At 41.1% G+C, this 12,071-nt stretch overlaps 1 protein-coding gene across 3 annotated transcripts in view; it reads right to left on the bottom strand.

Annotated features, from left to right (window-relative positions):
- The window catches only part of LOC146324631 (uncharacterized), a 63,307-nt gene that overhangs the window by 27,222 nt on the left and 24,014 nt on the right, over positions 1–12,071 (bottom strand). The gene's annotated exons all lie outside the window — the stretch shown is intronic.

The raw sequence follows: 12,071 nt of genomic DNA on the forward strand, positions 1-12,071 counted from the left end.
TGTGAGGAGTCTCATGTAGGAACTACTTTCTTTTCTGCTAGAAAATAACGTCTGATAAGCCACGTCAGACAACACGCCATGAAAATGTCTCTGTGAGATCTGATCTGAACGAAGATCTGTTGAGAATATGGAGGGAGCCACTGCCTCCACCATGTATGACGTGTTTTTATTTTCTCTCTCAGTCTCTGTGAGCCTCTACAGTAACCTCACGCCCCTAGCTTTTGCCTATACTGTCAGTGCACACACACACACACACACACACACACACACACACACACACACACACAGTTGGACCCCAGGGTGTTGTCCTGCGGCTCGGCTCTGAGAGGTAATTCATCACTTCTCTATTCATATCAGCTAGCCTACTTTCCCCTGCAGCACACACGCACACACGCACGCACACACACAAACACACACACACACTCACTCACTCACTCTCTGCAGCGTGTGCATGCACACACACGACAGCAAATAGAGTACTGAATACTAACACACACACACACACACACACATACACACACAGACAGGTGCAGGGCAGGCTGATATTTAACTACAGTGCAGCTCCATTCAACAAGCCTGCGGCACTCAGTACTGCTGCAGCCCACGCTCACACACACACACGCACAAACACACACACACACACACACACACACACACACACACACACACACACACACACACACAGATGTAGCAGCGAGCTGCTGCTGCTGTCACACTCTCTGGGTTGAACAGATACTGTAGCTCACATTCACCCATCGAACCTGCCAACTGTGCCCTTCTCCAGAGTTTCTACCGTGCTGTAAAGGAGCAGTTCAACTAAATCTTAAAAAATAGCTATTCCAAAGTACCCCTTAAAAAGTTCTTCAAGAGTTCAGGGGAAATCAAATCTAAATCTGAGCTTTATAAAGTATGGACGTTGGTCTGGCCCAGATTGATCTGCTCTTCAGTCCAGATCCTGGTCTTTGTCCACATTTATTATGTTATATAGAGATGTATCTGAGTTTGAGTGTTGTTAGTGGGACTTCACATGTCCTCCTGTCTATTACAGTGTGTCTACATGTATCTGCAAGACGTTACTTCCACTGTTTCATTAAATTTAAAGGCAATTTAAAAATGTGACAAAGCCCGCTGATAACACAGGATCTTTGTTTTACAATCCTTTTTTTTTTAAAGTGAAAATGTTGGCTGGATTTCTGTCAACTCTGTCAGATTTTTATGAAAATATAATTTAATAAGGCATAAAAAGGGTTAGCTACACCCTAAAGACTCACTTCCTGGTTTAAAAAAAGGCGTGAATTCTGCTCAAGCTCTGGTGAACTTTCTATTTTTAGACAAATTCATTCAATAACATTGCTCTCAGATGTGTCTAAACCATAACATGTCAACTCTGCAGCTCTTCTAAATCAAAGCTAAATAAGAATTATGGTTTAAAAATGTGTACTATCAGCATTAAGGCAACTCTGAGCAACTTCAATAAATAAAGTGGCTACAACTGCACTACGACTATGCTGTGAAATGAAAAAATAACATTTTGTCGACTCTCTAAGACGTTGACTGTCAGATTTCCATCTGACGGAGTTGACATCTACATTTAATAATAAATGTCATCAAGAGTTTGATCATTTAAAATATATTTTCCAAGCATATTTCAAAGGTAAAAGTTAGTTTTGCCCAAGTTCTCAAGAAAGAGTGATGTACAATAGAAAAATAGGTGTCAAACTATTTCATGGGACATAAATGAGAGGGTCCACAGAACCTCTGCTCCAGTGGATGCTAACAGAGCTGCTGATCCAGTTTGTGGTTATTTTTTGCATCAACTGACATGTAATATATTGTTTCTGCTCGCACATATAGGTGTGAGGTATATTTCACTGCTGCTGCTGTGACCACGTTTCCCTCACAGAATTTAATCTAATCTAATGAAGCAGTCGAGCTTTCATGTATTCAGTTTTTACCTGCAGCTGCTGAGTGAGTTCCTGCTCTCAGTGTCGGCCGGCTCGGTGTTAAATCTCATGTAACGTGTCAGCGCCAATTAACCGGATGTGTGTGCGCGTGCCGTCCTTGGCAAATTAAACTGAGTCTCATCCTGATTCTTATCCTGTCAGGAATTTGTCAAATCTTTAAAGCACCTTACAGGCTTAATTCATCATTAATGAGTCCAGAAATCATCAGACGTAGAGTCTCTTTCCTCTCATTTTTACAGCTGTACAGGTAGAGTGCGGTGAAAACCACCAGCTTCCCTGCAGTGGAAAGATGGACGATCATTCGTCTTAGTGGTCATAGAGAACTTTTAAAAATCACAATCTACAGAGAGATACAAAGCCCGTCTCTGTTAAAGTAGCAATCTTTGTGAAGGATTAACTCCTGTGCTGTTATTTAATAATCAGGTGCCCAAATTAAAATTACAACAGGTTTTATTTTACTGGACATGAAAATATTTCTGCCTAAATCAGCTTCTGTTTAGGTGACAATGAGCAAAATTTACAGTCCTCCTTCTGTGTAAAAACACAATCCCCATAAGTAACATGAGGTTGGCAGTCTGTGTTAGATAAATCAAGCAGACATCGGCCAAAGTCACAGTCTCTCCAGCAACAAAATTTATTTTATTTTATGTTACTGTCCCTCCACTGCAGCTCAGCACAGAAAAACTGTCTGAGTGGTTTCTTCTTACATCTGACGTCGTAACATCCACATCTGTTCCACAGCTGCCAGTTTCTCTTGGTGACTTCAACAGAAGGTTAAGTGTGATGCAAGTTATATTTTGTCGTCAAATAGAGTATTATGTTATATATAGAATGGTCCAACTGAACTGGTTAAATTTACCCAATGAAAGCAGTTGTTAAATCAGGCTAAGGTTAAGTCATGCTAACATTAGCAATTATGAAATAACATATTAAGGTTAGTATAAAAAAAAAATCCTGAAACCATACTTGGCATACTCACCAAGCTCATGCCATAATAAAATAAGAAGTGCATGTGAGCACATAAATCATGTCTTCACGTATCAAACTGAACCTGAAAACTGTCCTATCAAAATCCTGGACTTGATTGCAAGCTGTGTAAAATACAAATAGAACAAAAGAGAAAGTATAAATATACATGCAGCCCTCTTAAGACAATGTCTCCACCAAGTTTGAGTTTGAGTTTTGACCCTTTGAGGTTGCTGTAGTCGAAGCCAGAGAAATAGATTGAGTGAGAAATATCAAGTCAGCAGCTATTAGTTTGTTTCCACAGATCAGAGGAAATATGACAGTATGAGCACACACGTTGTTTTTCGTTGAGTATGTGAAGTAAAATGCATCTTTTAAGATAACATTCTGTGATCATGATGCTAATTTCTACTAGCACATTAATGGGAATTCCCATTATGTGTTAGCATTGAGCTAGTCAAAGCGCTTGTTATCTACATATAAAAACAGATTCGGGAATCATAAAAGAAAGAAAAAACACACAGTACTTAAGACTGTTACTATCTACTCATACAGGGAGAAATCCATGAAGGAAGAGGCAGACAGAGCAGAAAATAGACCAGAATGCATTGCAGCTGATGGGCAGGTTGAGGTGTGACTCTAACTCTAACTCCCACATCACTCCCCCACTTTTCTGCCAACAAACATGACATGCAACACGTTCAGGCCCATTCTTGGGGGGTCGGGTTGACGAGCATTATGGGAAACATAGGAAATCACTAACTGGAGCAGGTTGAGGGAAGTTTGGTACAGAATAAACACTCCCATATTCTTGATGACATTGTACAGCAGAGGAGATTTTTCTCTTCTTCTTGCACACTGAACAACATTGTATGAGACCGCTGGCAGCTCCTTTCCCAGCATGCAGTGCGACTGTCCTCTCGGGTTTTGCAGTAGTGTGGATGGATTACCAGCGATGTCATCAGACCGAGACGCACAGCAGCAGACATTTTCTACCAACGACACAGGAGATACTGCACTGCTGGCCTCAATACACACACACACACACACACACACACACACACACACACACACACACACACACACACACACACACAGCATGGCCCCATTTCCAGAAGACTGATAATATTACGCAGATGTTTTACTTGTTCGGATGAAAATACCAGGAAATAAATCTCGGTATCTAATGACAATCAGAGTGTTGATTCAACTGTCCACTCATTTGTGTGTCAGGTTGTGTATTGTGAGTCACAGAGGACCACATCCAGCTCTGATGACAGTGTTTTCCAAAGAAAAGCTCAACGAAGCGGCTTTGCACTGTCCTTCCTCAGAGGTGGGACATTTAACCAGACATACAACTGCTAGCCCGATCGCCGCGTCCTCTGGAAGTGAAACGAACAAGTAAACATCGGAGAAGATGTCCTAACCTGCTCCTTACATCAGAAAACAGGCTAAGAAACCTGTCGGTTGTTTGAAAGTCTGCTCGCTCTGGTTCTACCTTTGCAAAGTTTCACAGAAAACATACGCTACAATGCCACTCAAAGCAAGCAACCAATAGTAGGACTTAAACCAACAGTGTGCATCCGGATATAGATAGATGTAGATATAATCGTAATGTATTCATATTGTGGGGCAATTTGCTATCAAAAAAAAACAAAAAAAAAACACCACCAACACAAAGCATCAGCAGCCGTCGAGCAGCCGAACTTTCCGTGCAGTGCACCGTTTTCCTTCAATATGTACGAATATTCCTGATCAGTTTTCCAACACGATGAATACTGGGCACCAACCTCATGTTTACATGCGTATTGCCCAAAAATAGACTTTAAGGCTAAATAAACTTATGCTCAAAACTTTTTTTTAACATAACTTTAAACAAAACCAAAAGTAGTTCTGTTGCCTAAAGGTTACTATCTCGCAGCTCCCTCGCAATGTAAATCACGTTTGCTATTGTTACTATGACAACGAAGGTCTTTAAGCCTTTCAGCTGAATTCTCCGTCTTTAAGTAGTAGTGGTGTGTGGGGTTGTCCCACAGGACGGAGGTGAGGTAAACATCCAGAAGTCAAAGAACTCAAGTTTCCAGCTGTCCCTAAAATAACAGAATGTGTCTGTTTTCTAACACAGGGGATCTCTTTTCTGTGGTGGACTCTAACATCTCCTGTGCACTGAAAGTCTTTTCCTTTCAGTCTGCTGTTCAGTATAGAGCTGGACAGACGCACTGTGAAACAAAACTCATCTTTACATCAGCCAGCTGCCAGAATATTCTCAGAGCCATCTGTGTGCCGTGAGATCTGCTGCCAAATATCAGCCTTTACAACAGGAATTCACACGCCGATTCATGTGCTTTTATGTAACTAAACATTTACAAATGAACGCACATTAAAATATTTTACCCTCAGGTGAATACAGACATGCTTATCATTGGTGTCATGTTGATTCCAAAGTGATATTTTTCTCAGTTTACAGTGGAAAAAAGTTTCATTTTATGCTTTAAAACTGTTTAAAAGTTTTGATATAAGAGTTTCAGTGTCAACCCAAATACCTCAATATGAGGACAACAACCATGTTTTTCTTTTACAGAATTTTTTCTTAATCTAAAACAAAAAGTCAAAAGTTTTCAAATATTAATTTGTCTAAACAGAATCAGCCATACAAGAGCTCTGTCCAAACAAAATATGATCTAGAGTCCCTCAAATTACGATGTAGAGCTGAAACAATCTGATTACAGAGTAAAGAAGAGTCAAACACTGAAATCCACATTTCCTGATGGTCGTCTGTGCACATCTGTCACTATGTAAAAAAGTTTGATACACAGTCCCACATTACAACATAGTATGTAAACCTTTGTACATTCCTAAAATCTAAAAAAAATAAGTCTTCTTTTTAGTTTAAGAACCATAAATATGTGAAAATAAATATGCATTTAAAAAAAAAACTGATATGGGCTGTGTAATGCAGTATAAACTGCTGATAAAGAGACTAAAAGCTGCACTAGAGGCTGCAGAATTCAATACAGCCATAATATTTCCACACCCAATAACAAAAATATGATTTCCCATACAAATTTTAAGCAGCTACTGATGGCCATAAAATAAACAGCATCATTATTATTGTATCATTAAAGGTACAATATGTAAGACTGGCCATCTGTCGAAGTCATACTCCAGAAAAATAGGGGGCAGCACCAGACAACCTGCTAACTGCTGCTAACTGTAACTGCTGTTAGCTAGTTAACTCAGTTAGCCATGCAGCTAGCAGTCCTGTTGTTAGCTGACTCTGCACAGACTGGGGGAACTTTCAGGCACAGTGCAAGTTCAGAAATTTAAAAAAAATTAAAGCGAGGACATGATGCTTTTAGGACATGACTTGTCTCATTTGTTTTCAAGAACTGGTGCAGTTTATTTGTTTGGTGATGTTAGCATTTAGCTCAAAGCACCACTGTGCCTCACAAAGCTGCTGGCATTAACTCTTAGAAAATGACTTGTGAGCAAAAAAAAAGATTTTCTCTTTTAATTTCAGTTTGAGGAACGACTGAGCACAGAATCACTCAGTCAAAGCCAATCACTTTAATCTTTTCAAATCCTTAAAATCATCTTTTTATGATTAAAAATAACTTTTAATCTCATTACGTCATTTCTTAAATCATTTCCATTCCAGTTTAAATGCAGCGAGTCACAAAAGCTCCAAATCTCTTACTGACACTTGTCCCCTGCGGCTCACCGTAGTCACCCTGCAATTCACACAATCTAATTAGAGAGAGAGAGAGACAGAGTGTGTGTGTGTGTGTGTGTGTGTGTATGGATGTGTGTGTGTGTGTGTGTGTGTGTGTGTGTGTGTGTGTGAGAGAGAGAGAGAGAGAGAGAGTGACAGGAGTTAGATGATATCAGTCCAGCTGATTGATGGTGTAATCATTCTACAGCTGACCTGGATGTTGAGACGCAGTCACACACACACACACACACACACACACACACACACACACACACACACACACACACACTCAGAGTCAGTCCGTAAACCATACAGTGTCATGTCACTCCCCCTCCCTCCGTCAGTCCGTCTGTCTGTTATATTTGGCAACATGGAAATGAGACACGGAGCCGGCTGGTGGTGGTGAAGGTGGGAGGGGGGAGTGAAGGAGGGGGGGGGGGGGGGGGGTCCAGGAGGAGGGATAAATGCTGTCATGGCAACAGCTCGGTAGGCTGAGGAGGAGGAGGAGGAGGTGGAGGAAGGAGGTTTCATAACAGCAGACACACTCAGCTCCTCTGCAGTGTTTCCCTCCACTCGCTCGCTCACACACGGACTCGTTAGCATGTTCGGCCGAGTCGCTCTGATCCACAGTGACATCACTGTAGCCGAGCAGGAAGGTAAACAGATCAGCAAACAGTTAGCATGCTACCATGCTAACTTACCACTTTAAACTGACACGGTGGAGGATTTGACTGTTTTTGCTTCAGTAGCAGCAGGTTGGTTATGTCATCTGTTTGTCATTTGATATCTCAGCTGCTATGAGTCATGTTTGTTGTTTATATTCATTGTCCTTAGAGGATGTGAATAACTTTGGTGACCCCAAGATCTTCCCTGTACCTCCACCATCAGGGTCAAAGTCTTTGCTCTGCAGTAGGTGCGGGCATGGGCTGAAATTAACACCCGCCAAGTGCCAAATGCGGGAAAATTTCTCATTTGGCATGTACATTTCAGAAGCCACCTGACACCTTGGCAGGTAGGGCTGAGCACCGAACTCAATGCTTTTAATGGAACCAACTGAATCTCATCCAGACTACAGAGTACTGGGCGACAGCGATAGCCATCAGCAATAGACATGACATCAATAACAATAAGAAAGTAGTTTGATAAAATGTGGCAGTTTCATTTAAATACACTGAATGCAAACCGCCAGGAAAGCACAAAATGACTACACCCCCGCTCATAGCTCATATCCCTTGATAACGGAGCGAGCTACGAGCGACACACGAACAGCCAATCAATTTCACAGATGTGCTTTTTGGTTGTCCCGTCAACACGTAAAAAACAACGTGAGACAACAGACAGCGTGAGTGACACGTGAGATACATAGAAACTGTGACGAAATGAGTGCGACAGGTCAGCTTGTTTTTTTTTTTAAGTCGGACAACAACTACCGGAGAGTGAGCGGCTCAGCTGCTTCCACACTTTGGAGTACTTGAGCTACATGATCAATAATCATCTATATCTGCCAAAAGGAAACGTAACTAGCATGATAGACTTTTCAGCTGTGCCGCCAAGGTCTATGAGGTTGGGAGAGTATCACAGAGTATAGAGGAGAAGAGAAAAAAGAAAGAGAGACAGCAGTGTCAGAGTCAGCAGCAGCTTGTTCAGTCACACAGCTGAGCGAGAGTCAGAGCGAACCGAAAGCGCGTGGTTGAACTTCTTAAAACTCGACACCGACAACACTCGCTGCGGTATTTGTAACATGAAATGCAAAGCTGGCAAGAACAACACGTCTAACAAAGTCAGAACACATTAACCAAAGGCTAAACAGTGCACCGTTAGCTGTAGCTAACATTAGCATGCCTGCAGCCAGCGTCTAAACCGCTTCAGTTAAAAAGATTTTAGTGAGGCCTGCCTGGTTAGCTTAGCGTTTTACAAGCGTTTGCCAACACTCAGCCACTGACCGCACCACAACAGTGTGTGAGTTTATGTCGGAAGCCTTAGTATGAAACCAGTATTTCTGAATTGCAGACTTTCAAACACTTTCTAAAAAGTTCATTTGGGACCCCGGGCGCTGGTCCTGGCTGCTATGTTTCTACAGTATCACACCAAGTCGTTCATGTTTTTTGTGAGTTTTACAGCCACTGTAGTTTCTGCTGCACACTTCAAACTGGAGGACTGGACAAGGTGTTTGCAATCTGCAAAGTCACTGCTAGATGCCACTAAATTTTGCACACTGGTTCTTTAATGTCAAATTACTTCCCATTTGTCTTGGCTCCACTTCTTCCAAATTGTTTTCTGCAGACGAAAGACATTCATTTTCAGACTTTGTTTTTATTTTTACAGTTTTTTTCATGTTTAAGAGACCTGACTGAATCCAAGATGGACGCCCCCCATAACCCTATTGCCCCAAGATGCTTCATGAAAGTTGCCTTCACATGTGATGTGCTGAGTCCCGCTGCTGATAATCTACAGCTGGTCTGACGCAGACATCAGAAATAGGAGTCATGGATTAAAAGAGATCAATGAGGGATCGATGAACAAGCTGATCTATGGCCCTGATGGGTTCTAACATATTGATCCAGACACGTTTAATCTTACAAGTCAGGGTGAGATTCATCTGCAGTGAAGACGGTGAAAGACAGAAAGAGAGGAAGAGGAGGAGGAGAGGAGATTTTATTACAAACTTCTGCTTTCAGAGGAGTGAGGATACAAACACTGTGAGATCTAAGTGATCAATGAAGTCAGTACATGTAAGCTACAAAGTACAGCTGAGCCATATTATGTCACTCATGATAATAACAATATTATTTTTTATTTGTCAATATATTAAAGCTACATGCAGCGTGTTGACATATTTATATTCATTAGCAGTAACGGAAGAAGTCAGATGCTTTACTAAAGTAAAAGTTGAAAAACATGGTCTAAAACTATTCATCATAAGGAATGGCTCCTCTCCCAGTGGTATATAATTAAATAGAATATTGTGCTGATTTTTTTAACAGACATCTAAGAGGATTTATTTGCCGATTTAAGGTCCGGTTTAGTTTTTCAGTCCACAAAACACTGCTGGAGTTTCACAGGAAAACAGTGCTGAAGAATCTCCCGAAATGAATGGTGACTGAATTTTCATCTTTGGGTGAACTATCCCTTTAATGTTGTAGTTCATCAATGTAAAGCCAATTTCAGATGCTTTGTATAATAATATAGTAACGCACAATACTGCAAAAGTACCCTGATGATGTTTTTTTCTGCTGCCAATCCTGATTTGCAGATCATTTATGAGCCTCATTATCTGAAACAAAGTTCATACCGATCATTTCTTGTTTTGTCACAGCAGCTGTGCAGCAGCATTATAGCAGTTTCTCTGCTCTGTAGTGTATTAGGAACTCCAGCAGGTGGCAGCGTAACGGTTACAACCAATGTCGCTTTTGTTTTCTTGGCTTCTGTTCTTGCTTCAGGAGGCTCCCAGTCAACCAACTCCTCCCTCTAATCAGTTACACCTGAAAACATACTTACATAAACGCCACATTGACCGCTGCATGCTGTTGTTGACGTTTCCGCCATTTTTGTTGCGCCAGGGCTGAGAGATGTATCTGTGTTTTCTTGTGGATAAAAAACACCATGTTTATTTCTGAAACAATCTCAGTGAGTGGTGTTAGAACGACAAAACTTTTTTCTTACTGCATGTTGATCACAGACCCTTGAATACAACACCACTCAGTGTGCTTTTTTATCCACAAAAACTGAATCTCTCCTGTTTACATGAACTGTTCACAGGTCAGTCTTGACCTAACGAAAATGGCGGTGATGTCGAAAGGTGATCCAAAGACCAATGCAGCGTCTATGTATATACGTCTATACACCTGAACCATGTACTACAAAAGGTCTGTTTTCAGCCTCCCTCGCTCTCTCTCTGCAGGAGCAGAGTCCCTCCACACCACTTTGTTTATCCTTTTTCTTTTAAATACTTAATTAACATAAAATTTGGTTTAACCAGTTTTGATTTGTCCTTCATGTTGCTTCCCCTGAGCCAGCGTCGTCACAGTAACCTATAAATGCTGTGTGACACTACAGAGCCTGAGCTGGTTGTCACGTGTCCAGCTGCTGGCCAGTGAACGAGGTGAGAGGCAGGACTACATCGCACACATGCACACGGCCAAAAAAGCGGTTATGTTCAACCATTTTTCTCTATGGTCATTATTAAAAATAGGTTATTAAAGGGACAGCTTACCCCCCAAAATCAAAAAGACATATTTTTCCCTGTAGTTGTTTATCATCTAGATTTTTTTTTTTATGTGATTTGCAGAGTTTTGGAGATATCAGCTGTGTTGTTCAAAGTAGGGATGTGCACGTTTAGTCAACTACATGATCACCACCACCCTTGCTAGTCGGCACCAGTTGGTTAAACTATTTATCAATATTTTATTCATGTACAATGCCAACTGTTGCCTTTCAGGTGTCATGCAGCTGCCCGCCACTAGTTTGGGCTGCGGCCCCGTCAGACAGCAGCCTGTCTCGCCCAGCATGTTTGCCCTGATGGCCCACACAAATCCAGATGTTGTTATCCGCAGAGTTGGACAGATGACAGCTCATAAAACCAGTGCAGTTTGGCAGTGTTTTGATATAGAAAAAGGAAATAAGGTTGAATGTATAACCACTCAACTAGAGCAATGTGTGACCACATTCAGCACAGACGTGGACATTAACCTGCAAGCAGAGCAGCTGCTGCTGCTAGCATTGCTAACATTAGCCACACTGTGTAGCAGGCTGGTGGCTAACGTCAGCTCTGGGTAAACAATGTTGTTAACCTGCAGACTCTTTGATCCTTTTCAGTCTTAGAAGGTGAAGCATTTAGTGAGCTGTTGTCATGTTTTGTAGGTTATTGTGCAATGTTTGTATTGCATGGTGCAAAGTGTCACATTTCACCAGCATTTAAAATATGATTTGGCCATTGTAGCTTGTGATTAACGGCTTCAAATGGTTCTTAATACACACAGTACTTTTTTGGACAGTGTTTAACATTATCAATTTTAACTGCTTTAAGTGTTTTCTTTCTGTTAGACCAGTCTAAATTAAATTTTGCATTTAATCAACAGGGAAATTTGTCACCAGAAACATTCCTAGCTCAAAGCACTGAAAAAATACATTTAAAAAACTCAACAGCAATGTCTATTTCCAGAAATCATGACCCAGTTACACAAGATAATCCACAGAACTTGTTGTTTTCAAAAGTATTTTTTTGGTTCTTTGAGCACCACTTCTCTGAGACCGATATCTCCAAAACTCTGCAACTCTCACCCAAAATAATCTGGATGGATAACTAGCACTACAGGCCAGAGGGAAAGTATGTATTTTTGATTTGAGGGTGAATTATCCCTTTAATACTCATCAATAGACTGAAAAGAAAAAAGTTAACATGATAAATTTTTCAGCTATACAGTCCAGCC

Source organism: Lutjanus erythropterus, chromosome 6, assembly GCF_056507025.1.
Source record: "Lutjanus erythropterus isolate fLutEry1 chromosome 6, fLutEry1.hap2, whole genome shotgun sequence".
Classification (NCBI taxonomy): Eukaryota; Metazoa; Chordata; class Actinopteri; order Lutjaniformes; family Lutjanidae; genus Lutjanus; species Lutjanus erythropterus.